The sequence below is a fragment of the Triticum dicoccoides genome, chromosome 5A (genome assembly GCF_002162155.2).
Source record: "Triticum dicoccoides isolate Atlit2015 ecotype Zavitan chromosome 5A, WEW_v2.0, whole genome shotgun sequence".
NCBI classification, from domain to species: Eukaryota; Viridiplantae; Streptophyta; class Magnoliopsida; order Poales; family Poaceae; genus Triticum; species Triticum dicoccoides.
This window is the reverse complement of record NC_041388.1, coordinates 317563703-317582483: the sequence shown is the minus strand read 5'-3', so window position 1 is coordinate 317582483 and position 18781 is coordinate 317563703.

Sequence of the window (18781 nt, the reverse complement as noted above, 5' to 3'; positions counted from 1 at the left end):
ATCCTACATAAGACTTGTAGATCACTGAATATGATATGTTTGATTCCTTGCAATAGTTTTGCGATATAAAGATGGTGATATTAGAGTCATGCTAGTGGGTAGTTGTGGATTGTAGAAATACTTGTGTTGATGTTTGTGATTCTCGTAGCATGCACGTATGGTGAACCGTTATTTGATGAAGTCGGAGCATGGTTTATTTATTGATTGTCTTCCTTATGAGTGGCGGTCGGGGACGAGCGATGGTCTTTTCCTACCAATCTATCCCCCTAGGAGCATGCACGTAGTAATTTGTTTCGATGACTAATAGATTTTTGCAATAAGTATGTGAGTTCTTTATGACTAATATTGAGTCCATGGATTATACGCACTCTCACCTTTCCACCATTGCTAGCCTCTCTAGTACCGTGCAACTTTCGCCGGTACCATAAACCCACCATATACCTTCCTCAAAACAGCCACCATGCCTACCTACCATGTCATTTCCATGGCCATTCTGAGATATATTGCCATGCAACTTCCATCATCATCATATACATGACTTGAGCATTCACTGTCATATTGCTTTGCATGATCGTAAGATAGCTAGCATGATGTTTTCATGGCTTGTCTATTTTTTGATATCATTGCTATACTAGATCATTGCACATACCAGTACACCGCCGGAGGCATTCATATAGAGTCATATCTTTGTTCTAGTATCGAGTTGTAAGTAAATAAAAGTGTGATGATCATCATTATTAGAGCATTACCCTAGTGAGGAAAGGATGACGGAGACTATGATTCCCCCACAAGTCGGGATGAGACTCTGGACTTTAAAAATAAATAAAAGAGGCCAAAGAAGCCCAAATAAAAAAAGAGGCCAAAGAAGCCCACCAAAAAAACAAAAAAACAAAAACAAAAAGAGAGATAAAAAGAGAGAAGGGGCAATGTTACTATCCTTTTACCACACTTGTGCTTCAGAGTAGCACCATGTTCTTCATATAGAGAGATTCTTGAGTTATCAGTTTCATATACTAGTGGGAATTTTCATTATAGAACTTGGCTTGTATATTCCGATGATGGGCTTCTTCAAACGCCGGAGGTCATCATGAGCAAGCAAGTTGGATGCACACCCACTTAGTTTTCAGTCTGAGCATTCATACACTTATAGCTCTTAGTGCATCCATTGCATGGAAATCCCTACTCACTCACATTGATATCTTGATGGGCATCTCCATAGCCCATTGATACGCCTAGTTGATGTGAGACTATCTTCTCATTTTTTTTCTTCTCCACGACCACCATTTTATTCCACCTATAGTGCTATGTCCATGGCTCACGCTCATGTATTGCGTGAAAGTTGAAAAGGTTTGAGAACGTCAAACGTATGAGACAATTGCTTGGCTTGTCATCGGGGTTGTGCATGATGTGAATATTTTGTGTGGTGAAGATGGAGCATAGCCAGACTATATGATTTTGTAGGGATAACTTTCTTTGGCCATGTTATTTTGAAAAGACATGATTGCTTTATTAGTGGGCTTGAAGTATTATTGTTTTTTATGTCAAGTGATAGATTATTGCTTTGAATCACTCGTGTCTTAATATTCATGCCATCATTAGATATGTGATCAAGATTATGCTAGGTAGCATTCCACATCAAAAATTATCTTTTTATCATTTACCTACTCGAGGACGAGCAGGAATTAAGCTTGGGGATGCTGATACGTCTCCGTTGTATCTATAATTTTTTATTGTTCCATACCAATATTCTACAACTTTCATATACTTTTGGCAACTTTTCATACTATTTTTGGGACTAACATATTGATCCAGTGCCCAATGCAGTTCCTGTTTGTTGCATGTTTTTTGTTTCGCAGAATATCCATATCAAACGGAGTCCAAATGGGATAAAAACTGACAGAGATTTTTTTCGGAATATATATGATTTTTGGGAAGTGAAATCAACGCGAGACGATGCTCAAGGGGCCCACGAGGCAGGGGGCGCACCCCTGACCCTCGTGGCCACTCCGTTACGAGGTTGATGCCCTTCTTGTGCCGCAAGAAAGCTAATATCCGGATAGAGATCGTGTTAAAATTTCAGCCCAATCGGAGTTATGGATCTCCGGAATATAAGAAACGGTGAAAGGGTAGAATCTGAGAACGCAGAAATAGAGAGAGACAGAGAGACGGATCCAATCTCAGAGGGGCTCTCGTCCCTCCCACACCATGGATGCCATGGACCAGAGGGGAAACCCTTCTCCCATCTAGGGAGGAGGTCAAGGAAGAAGAAGAAGGAGGGGGGCTCTCTCCCCCTCGCTTCTGGTGGCACCGGAGTGCCACCGGGGGCCATCATCATCACCGCAATCTTCACCAACAACTTCACTGCCATCATCACCAACTCTTCCCCCCTCTATGCAGCGGTGTAACCTCTCTCTTACCCTCTGTAATCTCTACTTAAACATGGTGCTCAACTCTATATATTATTTCCCAATGATGTATGGCTATCCTATGATGTTTGAGTAGATCTGTTTTGTCCTATGGGCTATTTGATGATCGTGATTGGTTCGAGTTGCATGTTTTATTATTGGTGCTGTCCTATGGTCCTCTCAGTGTCGCGCAAGCATGAGGGATCCCCGCTATAGGGTGTTGCAATACGTTCATGATTCGATTATAGTGGGTTGCATGAGTGACTAAAACACAAACCCGAGTAAGGGGGTTGTTGCATATGGGATAAAGAGGACTTGATGCTTTAATGCTATGGTTGGGTTTTACCTTAATGATCTTTAGCAATTGCGGATGCTTGCTGTAGTTCCAATCATAAGTGCATATGATCCAAGTAGAGAAAGTATGTTAGCTTATGCCTCTCCCTCATATAAAATTGCAATAATGATTACCGGTCTAGTTATCGATTGCCTAGGGACAAATAACTTTCTCGTAACAAAAAGTTCTTTACTAAAACTAATTTAGTTGTTTCTTTACCTAAACAGCCCCTACTTTTTATTTACGTAATCTTTATTATCTTGCAAACATATCCAACAACACCTACAAAGTACTTCTAGTTTCATACTTGTTCTTGGTAAAGCGAACGTCAAGCATGCGTAGAGTTGTATCGGTGGTCGATAGAACTTGAGGGAATATTTGTTCTGCCTTTAGCTCCTCATGGGGTTTGACACACTTACTTATCGAAAACTGTTGTGATCCCCTATACTTGTGGGTTATCAAGAGAGGCACTAGACCAAGTCCTCAAAAGAAGTTGATCGCCTTTCAAGTACCGTCCTCTGAGGACGAAGCTGATGATGAAGAACTTAAAGAAATCATCAAAGACAGATAGCAGACGGCAGCTAGAGCCAAAGAAAGTGAAATTCCCCTATTACTGGATCTAAACTTGATCCTTGAGTACATTGATCTCTGGCACTAGGACCCCAACACTGCTATGCCAGACTTCAATCTGACCTATGGCCAAAGTCATATGCTGACCGCCTTCATATGCGAAGAAAAATGGAAATTTGAGAAGGCCAGGCAGCTGAAGAAAGTGTAGTACAAGAAGGAGCGCCTTCTAAAGAAAACATCGTGAAAATGACCACTGATGAACTCATTGCTGCTCAGATGGAGATCAAAAACCTCAATGATGAATTTGACACGTACCGTGTAGATTGGCTTGGAGCCAAAGTCAGATTTGTAATGTTAGCTGAAAAATTCACTACCAATGTTGCAGCCCCAACGCAACAAGAAATTTCTCAGCCTAAAGCATCTGCTCAGCCTACTGAAGAAAATGCCAGCACCGCTGATGACTATCAGGCTGCTGAAGAAAATGCTAGTACCAGGGCTGATGACTGCATTCGATGAAGACATTCCTTTTGCTGCTTCTTCAGAGTAGTTGGATGAAGACATTGAAGTGGATGAAATCCCTTCACCACTGGTTGTCTCATCGCCGATGCCTCAGTTTACTGCTGAAGAGGCCGGCGTTGAAGAAATAAATGAAGATGAGGATGTGGACATTGGGTGCACAACGCCAGTGATGAATGATGACTTTTGGGAAAGTCAGGACCCCAATTCTCCTTTGTTCACTCCTCTACAACAAATTCCTCAGTCCCCAGTGAATACTGAAGTTCAAATGGGATCTAAAGAACCACACCCCATTCCATCTATACGTGAAGAGATTCCGACCACTAGTGCTGATGAAATTGCTGCTGAAGAATTGAAGACCCAGGCTACCACTGAAGAAGAAACTAAAATTCCTTAGCCTGTGGATCCTGAGATTGTGATTCATGAGGTTGTGATGCAATTAACTGACACTCCTCAGCCCAAGCCAAAGAATCCTTTCTCAAAGAAGCAAAAATTCAAGGCTAATGACTTCTTCCACAAGCATGTATTCTTCACGGACTACAACCTCTATGACTCTGCTCGTCTTAGAAGGAAGCGTTTCTGGACTGCCAACCAAGCCAACTTCTATTCTTCGCTGCTTTTCAACAAAGACAAAGTCTTCGACCATGAGCATATTCCTCACGTGGACATGGAATCACTGCCTTGCTTCACGCCAATCCTCAGTGTTCTTCATGACGCTGCACTGCTCAACTTTTGCACTGATATTGTTGATTGGAATGAAGAGCTAATTCTTCAGTTCTATGCAACGCTACACATCACAGGAGATGCTGAAGATGTGCACTCTTGGGTATTTGACTGGATGACAGAGAATACACACTTCAAAGCACCGGCCTCTGAATTGCTTCATGCCTTGCCTGTCAGTCCTCCTCTTGAAGGCGCTCGTTGCATATATCATGAACCTGAACTTACCGCTCACTACATGAAGGTGTTGATGAAGCCGCTGAAGCCCGGTCAAGCCCCAAGGACCAAATTCCTCATGAAGGAATTGTTGTTTGTGCCTAGAACTGTCTATCGCATTCTGACAAAGACAATGAGTCCAATAAAAGGCCACGATTCGAATGACGAAGAAGTTGTTGGCAACATGAAGAATCTGCTATTCAATATCATACATGGCATTCCTATCAACTACCATGACTTCTTCATGAGGACTCTGGCAAATGTTGCACTCTCTCCATTTGAGTTGAAGCCTTGTGCTCCTTGGATTATGAGATTCCACAGAACAAGGTCTTCACTCAACTACAAGGCTAATTTTTAGAATCACGTCAGTTACCTGCCCCCAATAGAAGTCCTCAAGCGGACATTTTCCTCATCTGATGAAAAGGGTAAGGCAGCTATAATTATTGATGAAGACATTCGTCCATTGGATGGTCTGTTCCGCAAAGCTGCATCCTACTCCACCAATGATGACTCTGCCACTCATGACTCTGCCGCAAATGCTTCAAAGCAAAATCCTCCAGGCATAGCTCCAAGGGTGATGACTGATCGTGAGCTTCTCCTCAGTCATTACCAGAAGGCCGATCGCAACCACAAATGGAGTTTGGTTCTATTCTTCACAACATTACTGCTACACACAATGCAGTGAAGAAAAACCATTACTACCTCCATGAAGTCTTCGGTCGCACCTGGGATGTTCTGTCACATCTGTATGGTGAAGATGATCTGAAGCAAATGGTTCTCAAGCGGGACTTCGACTGGTCTTAGCCACCAGCGAAGAAATTCAAGAAGACCAAAGGTCCTTCCTTGGTAGCCAGCTCATATTCTTCATCACACGCGACTGATGAACATGAATACTTGGACGACACTGCGGCAGGCCCTACCTCAACAACCGACCCCAACAATGTTGGCGCTCCTTCATCGACTCTGTGATGATATTCTTCAGGGGCGTTCGTCCTCATTTTTGTCCCTTTTGGTCCTTCAGTGACAAAGGGGAGAAATTTGAGTTAGTCTTCAAGCGGGTCTACTTATATGGGCATTTTTTTTATAAGTTACAACTCTCGTTCTTTTGAAGACTTTGATGGATCGAGTTGTGTCATGGAATTGTCACGACAGATGTCCTAGTGCGAGGACTTAGTCGTGGAGCCATCGCAATAAGGTTAGCTTACAGTGGTTAATCAAGACAAAGGACACGAGGAGTTTATACTGGTTCGGCCCCTTGCGGTGAAGGTAAAGGCCTAATCTAGTTGAGCTGGTATTTCTAGGGTTTCGATGACCAGGGAGCGAATACACTTGACCTGGCTCTCAATGTGTTGTTTCTTGTCCCTAAACCACCGCCGGGTCATCCCTTTATATAAACAGGTTGATGCCCGGTCGGTTCACAGAATCCCGGCCGGCTCATAAACGTGTCCGGTTCGGTCTCTCACTCTTTCCTATCTTATAATACAAGTCATACTCCTTATGGCGGTTTACATATATGGGCCTTAACCCACCTTTGGGCTTTGGGCCTTGCTATTAAGTCTCCTTTGTAAAGTGCCATCCTTCATGTCTTCATGGGCTTCAATACGGGTAAATCACTATGAGCATAACCCGGCCCTGGAGGGCCGGTTTATACTCAATAGTTATATCCCCGACATTAGGCCCCAGGTTGATTTGAACTTGTTCATGTCAATCTTCAATACTTAGAAAAACCCCATCCTCATTACCTTCACGAACCTTATAACTCGCCATGATGTCATCTTCTGGAATCATGATAATCCGTCGTGACTTCACCTGCCACTAACTTTATACAGAGCCCAAATCTTTTAATATACCTCCTTTTCTTTAATGAACCTCCAAAAATCGAGGCGTCTGTACATCGACAGATCCGTTTCTTTTACCTCCTCGGTTCCTGCACTTGCCATTTATCCATTTGCCTTACAAATAGGACTGAGGGTGTTAGGACCCCGATTCCAAGTCACATCGATCTAGTCAGTAACACCTCATATCACATTGCGGCCTCAGGCACGGTATCCCCACGGGTGTCGCCTTACCATGGCCCGGGACCGTTTGCGCCTTTTGGCTCACGTATATGATAGTGTCGCTAGCATCCATATGACAGAGAACCCGGGCCGACATGGCTAGTCGTGAACCCAAGGCAGCACAGACCTATGGAGACAGGCATACATGAATCACATCGAGCATGTCGGTCATCAGCGTGTGAATTCGGGCTGTAGCACTGGGCTAACAGGACTCCGGGGAACCCAGGCTATAGCAGGCTAGGCAGGACTCCGGAAATCACCGCGTGACATTTCCCCGAAGGGATAGACATAGGAACGAAGTGAAACACATGCCGGCCAGTCAAGTGTCCTGAGTAGTAGTGCTGGGCTAGCAGGACTCCGGTGAACCGGGCTGTAGCGGACTACTATGGCTCAAGGAGCACTAGACTACATTTCCCCATAAGAGAGGCTTCCAAGGATAAACAACTAGATTGTCGGATCCCACACATACCAAGCATTTCAATCATACACACAATATGCTCGATATGTGCAAATACAACATGGCATCACAACAAATCTCTACAACTCAAGTACTTATTTAAAGGCTCCAGAGAGCCATACATAACATGTTCATACAGGTAGGGGTCACATCACCCGACACTCAAGTCATACAAGCATACAAGAACATGCGGAAGCAAATAGTCTGAGTACAGACACTAGAAAGAAAGAAGGCTTCTCGGAGCCTGTCTATCTACATAGGGCCCTCCATGGCCAGGATCACCACCTGGGTGGCAAGTCACTCATCGACGTCGAGATCTACATAAAATCCATCGGAGGGGGTGGTGTTGTCATCTGAAAACAGTAATTAAGCAAACATGAGTACAAGGGTACTCAGCAAGTCTTACATCAGAACCTACTATACATGCTCATTCTCAAGAAGGTGGTGGAGCTATTGCAGCAAGCCAGCTTTGACTCTTGGCTAAGCTATCCTACGGGACACCACTAGTCAAAAGTTTTCGCACACGAGTCCACTAATCACCAACACAATACTCCACCGGAGATCCTCCCTCGTCATCCTATAAGAGAGCGATCCTCGGTACTCACACTTATCTTGAGTCTTTTAGTAGTAACCATTAACTTGTCTATGAACTGTATAGGCAACCAAGTAGTCCTTTACCGCGGACGCGGCTATTCGAATAGTTTTATACCCTGCAGGGGTGTACTTCGTCACACATGTTTCCACCACTTAGCGTCTACACACGACATGTGCTCGGCAGACTTCAAGCGAAAGATGACGTGGGTGTAGACCACGACCTGGCTAACCGCACAAGTCTCTAGTCTAGGTTTATCGCCTATTCAGGTTCCATCCGCAAGGAGATCCGGCCGGGGTATCCTCAACGGCCCTAAACGATATGTGCATGGTTCTCGAGACACCAAACGGGCGACTCGGTACACCGTTCCACGGCGTATCTACCGCATCATAGCCCACCCCTAGGGTTAGCGCTACGCCGGCCGCCAACACATAACCTACAAACACCAGAAACTAGTTACAACTCCTGGACAGAGGACGAGAGGGGTCAGTAAGTTGAGCGGGGTCATATTTCAGGGCCCAATGTGTGGTAGTAGCTGAATCTTAAATCATGCATACAGATCTCAGTTCTTATGGACGGCCTCAATGAAACAACCCACCATGTACTCCTACATGGCCTCTCATCGGTACCTTTAGCAAAACATGTTCAACACATCCCTCACATTACCGACATAATCATTTCACTCTAGCCCATCACCCAGATGAACCAGACCTGACACAACTCTAAGCATAGCAGGCATAGCAAGGTAGGAAACACATACATGGCTCAATCAACTCCTACACATGCTAGTGGGTTTCATCTAATTACTGTGGTAATGACAGGTCATGCAGAGGATAAGGGTTTAACTAGCGTAGCACACAGCAGTTTGAAACGTTGTTGTCTTAATGCAGTAAAAGAGAGCAGAGGCGAGAACATGGGATTGTATCGATATGATCAATAGGGCTGCTTGCCTGATGGAGTGGTAGTAGGGTACTGCTCTTCAGCTGGATACTCGGAGATATCCTCGGAGGTAGGACCTACCACGAAGGACACACAAAACATAATCAACACATGACAATATGCAACAATATGATGCATGATATGACATGGCAAAATGATGTGTCCTGCCTAATGCAATGTGAAACAAGTTGAAATGGGTCCATTTGAACCAACGATTCAAATGGAAGTTAAAGTTCCTATGCATAATAAGTGTGTTATCTTGTTTCACCTAAACAGCAAGGTTAAAGTGGTTTGTCATGCATGAAACCATTACAGATGGATAGACTGAATTTTTCTGATCATTTTTCATATATAATTTGTTTGATTTGGAGCTAGGGTTGATTTTCTATGATTTTTAGAAGTTTTGGCTATTTTCTGGAATTTCCTATATAAAAATAAATCCAGAAAATGAATAATTGCGTCAGCACCGAATCATTGTGACATTAGCGAGTCAAAGGCGCCAGGGCTAGTCAAACCTGACTGGTGGGCCCCATCTGTCAATGTCTCAGCTAACTAACAGAATTAAGTTAGTACTAACTAACTGTCAGTGGGGCCTGGGCCCACATGTTAGTGACCTAACCTAACTAAAATTAGTTAGCACTAATCCTAAACTAATTAACAGGCCGGCCCCACCCGTCATAGGACTCAGGTGCGAAGTCAACCTGTGTCAGCAGAGTCAACCTCGCCGGTCAGCGGGTCAAAGCCTGCCGGTGTTTAGCCGCCGGCAAGGCCAGACGCGGCGACGCACTGCGGGAATCGCCCACAAGGCACCATTTGATGCGCGGAGAGCAGCTACGGGCAGCTTGTGCTCGCTCGCATCCAGCCGTTGTGATGGCTTGGCCGGGGAGTGGCCGGGGCATCGCCGGCGACAAGCTTGGTGGAGGCCGAAGCTCGGGTCAGCTCGTGCGCGTGGCTGCAGTGGCCTAGGCGATGCGGCGAAAACGCCTACATCATCTACGCGGCGCGGGGAGGGTGACGGGCACAAGCCCGTGACCAAATGGTCACCGGAGCATCGCCGGCGACGTGGTCAGGCGCCGGCGTGTTCGGGCACAAGAGGTGCGGCGTCTACGGCGTTCTAGGGGCAAAACAAAAAGTACGGGGAGGTTCAGCGACTCACAGGGAAGCCGCAGGAGGGTCGGTGTGCTCGAGGAAGCTCTGGTGCGGCGGATCGACGACGACGATCGACGGCGGCCCAAGGTTGAAGACGACGGTGGCGGGGACGATGCAGGGGCTCCAGCGTCGTGCGTCTTGGCTAGTCGAGGTAGTCGACGACGGCGAACCGGCCGAACATGGTGAGAGGGTGCGGGGACGGCGTTGGACGTGGCTGCGGCGAGCGGCGGAGATGGTGACGTCTCGGGCGACATTGGGGAGGGCGAGAGAGAAGAGCCAGAGGGGAGAGCGAGTGTCTGCGAGGTCGGAGAGAGATAAGGGGTTCGTCCCACGTCAACAGCTCGACGAGGGGAGCGGCGAAGCGGCGGGCAGCTGCGTGGCATGCATGCTATGCTTGCCGTCGAGCAGCTGCTTGCCTGCCTGGCCAAGCCAAGCAGCTCGCTAGAGCGGTGGCTGGGCTGGGCCGGTAGGTGGGCCTACTGGGTGGGCGCCAGGTAAGCCTTTCTCTTTCTCTCTTTTCCTGTTTTGTTTTCTTTTTCTATTTTTCTGTAACTTTAGGGCTTTGTTAAAAATACTTAGGCACTTACTAAAATCCTGAAAATAATTGTGGGCTCTGTTGGGATTATTCCTAACAGCCCTCACTTAAATCCAGAATTATTTGGGCATTTAAAATATTTTATAGCATTTAAATGCCCAAATTCAAATACTTATGATTTAATTCAAAGAATCCAGAATGTCCTAGAAAAGAGTGCACCATTTTTGCCAGGGGTTTTAACCCAATCCAGAAATGATGAACATTTTGTGAAGGGCATTTTGGGTTCATTGAAAATAATTTTAGTTAACCCTAGTTGTTTCCAGGGGGGTGTTGGGAGTTCTGTCATCCCCATTCAAGTTTGTGTAAAAGTAGACATGATGCAACACTCTAATGCATGAACCAGCTAGGGTGTGACAACTCACCCCCACTCAAAAGAATCTCGTCCCGAGATTTAGGATCCTCCGGGAAGAAGGTGGGGTACTCGAGTCGAAGACGATCCTCCCTTTCCCAAGTGGCTTCTTTCTCGGAATGGTGTGACCATTGAACCTTGAGAAACTTGATATTATGGCGTCGAGTGGTACGCTCGGCTTGATCAAGGATACGAACGGGATATTCCCGATATGAGAGGTTATCTTGTAGATCAAGCATTTCGTGGTCCACTCCACGGATAGGATCCGTGAAGCAACGCCTGAGTTGAGAAACATGGAAGACATCGTTAACTCTGGAAAGATGCGAAGGTAGTTCCAATTGGTAGGCAACTGCTCCTCGTTTGGCAATAATGCGAGGGGGTCCAATGTAATGAGGAGCCAATTTGCCTTTGATACCGAAACGATGGGTTCCCTTTAACGGAGTAACCCGAAGGTAAGCCTTCTCGCCGACTTCATAAGTCATGAGATTATGTTTATGATCATATTGGCTCTTTTGACGAGATTGGGCTGTTTTCAATTTCTCACGAATAAAGCGAACCTGCTCTTCTACTTCCTGAATCATATCCGGGCCAAAGAGTTGCCTTTCCCCGGTTTCTGACCAGTTAAGAGGCGTTCGAAATTTTCGTCCATAGAGAACTTCGAAAGGAGCTTTGCCCAAGCTAGCTTGATAACTATTGTTATAAGCAACCTCCGCGAATGGAAGGCATTTCTCCCAACCCATTCCGAATGAGATGACAGAAGCTTGGAGCATATCTTCCAGAATTTGATTGACTCGCTCTACTTGACCACTTGATTGAGGATGGAAGGCGGTGCTAAAAGAGAGACAAGTTCCCATAGCATTTTGGTAACTTTACTAAAATCGAGAGGTGAAGAGACTCCCACGGTCTAAGTTAATTTCCAATGGGACACCATGAAGAGACACTGTTCGGGAGATGTATAAATCAGCTAGCTGGCTAGTGGTGATACTCTCACGAACAGGTAGGAAATGGGCTACTTTGGAAAGACGGTCGATCACGACGAAGATGGCATTATTCCCTCTCTTGGTCCTGGGAAACCTAGTAATGAAATCCATACAGATTTTATCCCATTTCCACTCAGGAATAGCCAAAGGTTGAATGGTGCCAGCAGGCCGTTGATGCTCTGCTTTAACACGACGACAGACGTCGCAACTAGCAATGTATTGATCAATTTCTCTCTTCATCCTAGTCCACCAAAACCTCTGGCGTAGGTCTTGATACATTTTAGTACTCCCGGGATGAATGGTGAGAGGGGATTCATCAGCTTCCTTAAGAATCAACTGGCGTAGATGTTGTTTCTTGGGAACCACCAAGCGGTTCTCGAAGAAGACAACACCTCGCTCATCCATGGAAAAACATTTAGCAACTCCGCTAGCAATGTTTTCCTTAATCCGGGATATGCCCTTATCACGCTTCTGGGCAGCTATGATTTGATCCGTAAGGTTAGGCTTCGCCACCAGGGTGGATAGGAATCCTCGAGGAACAATGTGAAGATTAAGCTTACGAAATTCCTCATGGAGAAGTGGTTGACTTTCTTGTAGATCAGGTTGTTACAATAAGATTTACGACTTAGTGCATCATCCATGACATTGGCTTTGCCCAGGGTGTAAGTTATCCCTAAGTCGTAATCCGAGATCAACTCGACCCAATGTCGTTGCCTGAGATTCAAATTCGGTTGGGTGAAGATATATTTCAAACTTTGGTGATCGGTGAAAATCTCGCAATGATTACCAAGAAGGTAATGTCGCCAAGTTTTGAGTGCATGGACTACAGCTGCAAGCTCTAGATCATGTGTGGGATAGTTTTCCTCATGTGGGTGTAATTGCCGTGAGGCATAGGCAATTACCTGACGATCTTGCATGAGTATGCAACCTAGTCCTTGTCGCGAGGCGTCGCAATAGATAATAAAGTCCTTGGAGAAATCTGGTGGTACCAGTACGGGAGCAGATGTCAGGCGTCTTTTCAGTTCTTGAAAGCTGAACTCGCACTGTGGGGTCCACTCGAACTTTTTATCTTTCTTGAGGAGTTCAGTTAGAGGTTTAGCAACCTTGGAGAAATTCTCGACGAAGCGGTGGCAGTAGCTCGCTAAGCCAAGGAAGCTCCAAACTTGCTTGACCATCTCAGGTGGAGTCCAATCAAGGACGGCTTGAACTCGCTCGGGATTGACAGCAATACCCTTACCGGAGATTACATGGCCTAGATAGGTCACTTTTGGCAACCAAAATTCACACTTGGAGAATTTGGCATAAAGGCGATGCTCTCGAAGTTTCGTCAATACCAGCCTTTGATGTTCAGCATGTTCCTCTTCATTCTTGGAGTAGATGGGTATATCATCGAGGTATACTACGACGAATTTATCCAAATACTCCATGAAGACCGAGTTCATTAACCGAGAGAAGGTGGCTGGGGCATTGGTTAAACCGAAGGACATGACGGTGTACTCGTATTGGCCATAACGAGTAACAAAGGCCGTTTTGGGAATGTCCCCGTTTCTGATTTTGATTTGATGGTAGCCCAACCTCAAATTCATCTTGGAAAAGACTGAGGATCCAGCGAGCTGATCATACAGATCGTTGATCCTGGGAAGCGGATACTTGTTCTTGATAGTGACCAAGTTGACAGGTCGGTAATCTACAACCATCCGATCCGTTCCGTCCTTCTTCTTGACGAAGAGGACGGGGCAAGCCCAAGGAGAGGAACTAGGACGGTTGAAACCCTTTTTCAAGGAATCATCGAGTTGGTTCTTAAGCTTGGCTAGTTCTAAGGGTGCCATCTTATAGGGTCTTCTAGAAATTGGAACGGTTCCTGGAACAAGGTCTATCACAAACTCGACATCCCTGTCAGGTGGAACACCTGGCAGTTCTTCTGGAAAGACATCCGGAAAGTCCTGGACTACCGGAATATCTTCAAGGTCTGGAAGGGGGTTGGCATTTAGGGAGTAAAGCTGGTGCTTGGCCACTCGAGTTAAGACATTGACTGTCTTGCCCGATGGGTGAGTAAGTTGAACGGTTCTAGTGGCACAATCAATCTTAGCATAATGAGCTGACATCCAGTCCATACCCAAGATGATGTTTACGTCCGAGGACTTGAGAGCTATTAAGGATGCAAGGAAGACAAGTCTATCGACAAGAATTTCATTCCCATGGCTTACTCTAGAAGTTTGCCATTTGGAACCCGGAGATTGAATTACCATGGAAGTGGGCATGTCATAGAATGTCGTGTTATGCAATCGAGCATAGTTCTCGGATATGAATAAATGAGATGCTCAAGTATCGAAAAGAATAGATGCCGGATGGCAATTAACAAGGAGCGTACCAAGGACGACGTTAGGATCCTCATGAGCTTCCTCGGCTGAGACATAGTTGACATGGCCACGTGCAGTGGTGACCGGCTTGGCGTAGAATATCCTTCCTGCTGGCTTACCACGGCCAACGGACTTCCCAGACTGATTGGGGTTGTTGTTCTGGGGACACTCTCTACTATAGTGACCCGGCTCTCCACAGTTGAAACATGTCACAACATTGGGGTGTGGAGCAACATTAGCAGCGGGGCCACCATAGGGCTTGGACGGTGCAAACTGCTGGTTGGGACGAGGCGCCTCAAAGGATGGCCTCGGAATGAATCTGGGTGGCAGTGCCGTGCCTGGAATCCACACCCGGCTCTTCTGAGATCCAGAGCCGGATGAAGAGCCAAAATCACGAGAGTGCTTGCGTGAAGCGTCATAGTCAGACTGGCCTGTCTCAGCACTGATGCTTTATTGACTAACTTCTGAAAGGAGGTGCACTTGTGCAGACGAAGATCGCCGCGAAGCTCAGGGTTAAGTCGCTTATGGAACCTTGCATGCTTCTTAGCGTCCGTGGATACCTCTTCAGGAGCATATCGTGCCAGATTCCCAAATTCACGACTATATGCATCCACAATCAGTTATCCTTGGGTGAAATTGCAGAACTCTTCCCTCTTGCGATCTATGAGACCTTCCGGGATGTGATGCTCACGGAAAGCCTCACTGAATTCAGCCCAAGTAGTGATTTGGCCGACCGGGCGCATAGCTTCAAAGTTTTCCCACCAAAGGCTAGTAGGTCCTTCGAGGTGATAGGCAGCATAGGTAACCTTATCAGCTTCGGCTACATTAGGAGAACATAGCTTATGTGTGATGCTGCGGAGCCAGTCATCCGCGTCGAGGGGCTCGACGGAATGATTGAACTTTGGTGGGTTCATTGATTGACACCAAGTCATTTCGCTGATGGCGTGCAGTGTTCTGCTCAATCCGCTCCAGCAAGCGGTTAGTCTCATGCTTGTTTCTTTCCGCCTCCAGCATCACTTCGGCCAGAGAAGGCGGGTGAGGTAGATTTTCACCCCTAACTGCACTGGCTTCCCCCTGCTCCGGAGCAGCAGGGTTGCTGCGGGTGTTGACCATCCTAGGAGAAAACAAGACAACGGTTTAGATAAGGATGTCACAAACTTAGCAAGGAAGTGCAGAATGTAATGGATAACATGGAATGCTAAGATGTTCATTGCACGACATGGTAATATAGAAACTGCCATATGTATACCATTGGTCATACACACCGTACATAGTTTAGTACAAGCCCAGGCTAGAGTACAACTACGGTGAAAGACATTACATCTCATCGAAGGCATTCCAAGCTCCTATACATTATTTTTCTACACCTCCGGAGCGTGATACACACCAAGTTGTATCCCACGGGTCACGCAGGACTGTGGAGAATACAACTATTACAATACTAGTGAAACTACTACTAGCTCAGATGGCTCCGTAGTAATCCTCATAGAAGTCGCCGCCAAAGCCTGGAAGTGGAACATGATCATCTGGGAACAGACGGTCCTGCGGAGCCTGCGGACCATAGGGACTCGGATGTGGCCTCAGTCCCACAGGTGGTGGCATATGGGGACCACGAGGAGGGGTGATGCCTCCTACATCGCGCCACTCCATACAATCTAGCAATCCAGACCGTACGGGGTACAGATCCCTCGGGTCCATATATCCTGCATGTACCGCAGGTGCAAACTGAGTCAAAGTGGCCCAGTGATCAGCACGAGAGTTGAAAAGCTCCATACGCAAGGCCCGATTTTTGCGATCCTTATCCTCGAGCATCTCGGCGGTGGTGTGGAGTAGTGACTTCTCATGTGAAGAGTCATAGTATAAAGCCTGATAGTACCCCTGTGCTTCGGGAAGTGAGGCTGGCATGTAAAGAAAATCGGTGTTCTGTAGCAAGGCAGTCCTGGCTCGAATGATAGTCATCATTGAATAGGCTGCATCCTGGACAGACATCTCAATAGTGACCCCAAGTCCATAGGAACAGGGAAGGGGCTCAGTGGCTCCAGGATAGGAGGGATATATCCTGACGGTATAGAGGTACTGGCTCTGGTTGAAATCTCTGAACTGCTCCTCGACGGTATATTCCGAATACCACCGATAGCCTGACTCGACCATCACTCGAACCAACATGGCCGTGTGGCCGGGCACATCGAGGCACCGGGTCAGACGAACCACTTGGTTCTGCGAACGGGTGGCCATCTGAAAGCACAGAATAATGCAAAGGCATTAGAATTTTCTAGGGGAAATCGGACAGCATAACGGCTGTAAATGCTCAGAAAAAGATTTGAGACATCCACAACAGTTTGCAATACCACTCAACAACATCATACCAAGGTTCTGATTCAACTGGCAACATACTAAAATTAGTAGAAACTGTACTGAGGCTTGTAACAACAATCCTATAAGCTACTACGGATTAGTAACACGTGAACTTGATAGAAGAAGAGAGCCTAGTCCTTAACCCACGTTGAATGAGAAGAGAATGACTCAGATCAGAGGGCATAAGGTAAAGGAGTAAAAGAGCCTTACGTTCCCTCCCACAATCAATTCCCCTACATATAACTAAATTATTTCTAGACTCGACATCGACCAGTTTGGCTCAACGAACCTACAGGCAGTCCGGCTCAGATGCCAACGCTGTTAGGACCCCGATTCCAAGTCACATCGATCTAGCCGGTAACACCTCATATCACATTGCGGCCTCACGCACGGTATCCCCACGGGTGTCGCCTTACCATGGCCCGGGACCGTTTACGCCTTTTGGCTCACGCATATGATAGTGTCACTAGCATCCATATGACAGAGAACCCGGGCCGACATGGCTAGTCGTGAACCCAAGGCGGCACAGACCTATGGAGACAGGCATACATAAATCACATCGAGCATGTCGGTCATCATCATGTGAATCCGGGCTGTAGCACTAGGCTAACAGGACTCCGGGGAACCCGGGCTGTAGCGGGCTAGGCAGGACTCCGGAAATCACCGCGTGACATTTCCCCGAAGGGACAGACATAGGAACGAAGTGAAACACATACCGGCCAGTCAAGTGTCATGAGCAGTAGTGCTGGGCTAGCAGGACTCCGGTGAACCGGGCTGTAGCGTACAACTATGGCTCAAGGAGCACTAGACTACATTTCCCCATAAGAGAGGCTGCCAAGGATAAACAACTAGATTGTCGGATCCCACACATACCAAGCATTTCAATCATACACACAATATGCTCGATATGTGCAAATACAACATGGCATCACAACAAAACTCTACAACTCAAGTACTTATTTAAAGGCTCCAGAGAGCCATACATAACATGTTCATACAGGTAGGGGTCACATCACCCGACACTCAAGTCATACAAGCATACAAGAACATGCGGAAGCAAATAGTCTGAGTACAGACACTAGAAAGAAAGAAGGCTTCTCGGAGCCTGTCTATCTACATAGGGCCCTCCATGGCCAGGATCACCACCTGGGTGGCAAGTCACTCATCGACGTCGAGATCTACATAAAATCCATCGGAGGGGGCGGTGTTGTCCTCTAAAAACAGTAATTAAGCAAACATGAGTACAAGGGTACTCAGCAAGTCTTACATCAGAACCTACTGTACATGCTCATTCTCAAGAAGGTGGTGGAGCTATTGCAGCAAGCCATCTTTGAGTCTTGGCTGAGCTATCCTACGGGACACCACTAGTCAAATAGTTTTCGCACACAAGTCCACTAATCACCAACACAATACTCCACCGGAGATCCTCCCTCGTCATCCTATGAGAGAGCCATCCTCGGTACTCACACTTATCTTGAGTCTTTTAGTAGTAACCATTAACTTGTCTATGAACTGTATAGGCAACCAAGTAGTCCTTTACCGCGGATGCGGCTATTCGAATAGTTTTATACCCTGCAGGGGTGTACTTCATCACACATGTTTCCACCACTTAGCGTCTGCACACGACATGTGCTCGGTAGACTTCAAGCGAAAGCCGACGTGGGTGTTGACCACGACGTGACTAATCGCACAAGTTTCTAGTCCAGGTTTATCGCCTATTCAGGTTCCATCCGCAAGGAGATCCGGCCGGGGTGTCCTTAACGGCCCCAAACAATGTGTGCAGGGTTCCCGAGACACCAAACGGGCGACTCGGTACATCGTGCCACGGTGTATCTACCACATCATAGCCCACCCCTAGGGTCAGCGCTACGCATGGCCGCCAACACATAACTTACAAACATCAGAAACTAGTTGCAACAACATGGGACCGAGGAATGGATAATGATGGAGAGAAGTATCACTTCATCAAGAATTCATAAGAGGTGGTGCAATTCTCATGACATTCTTGACATGAATATAGTAACACTTCAAGGTAGAACAGAGCAAAAGCTGGATTGGCATTTTGATCTGTGAAGTACAATTGCTTTGACCCAATCCTAGAAATGGACAAGGTACTGGAGTTTGTTTCTCCTAGTCATTCCATAATAGAATGGCTTGACGGACCACAAGAATAATAGGCATTGATGA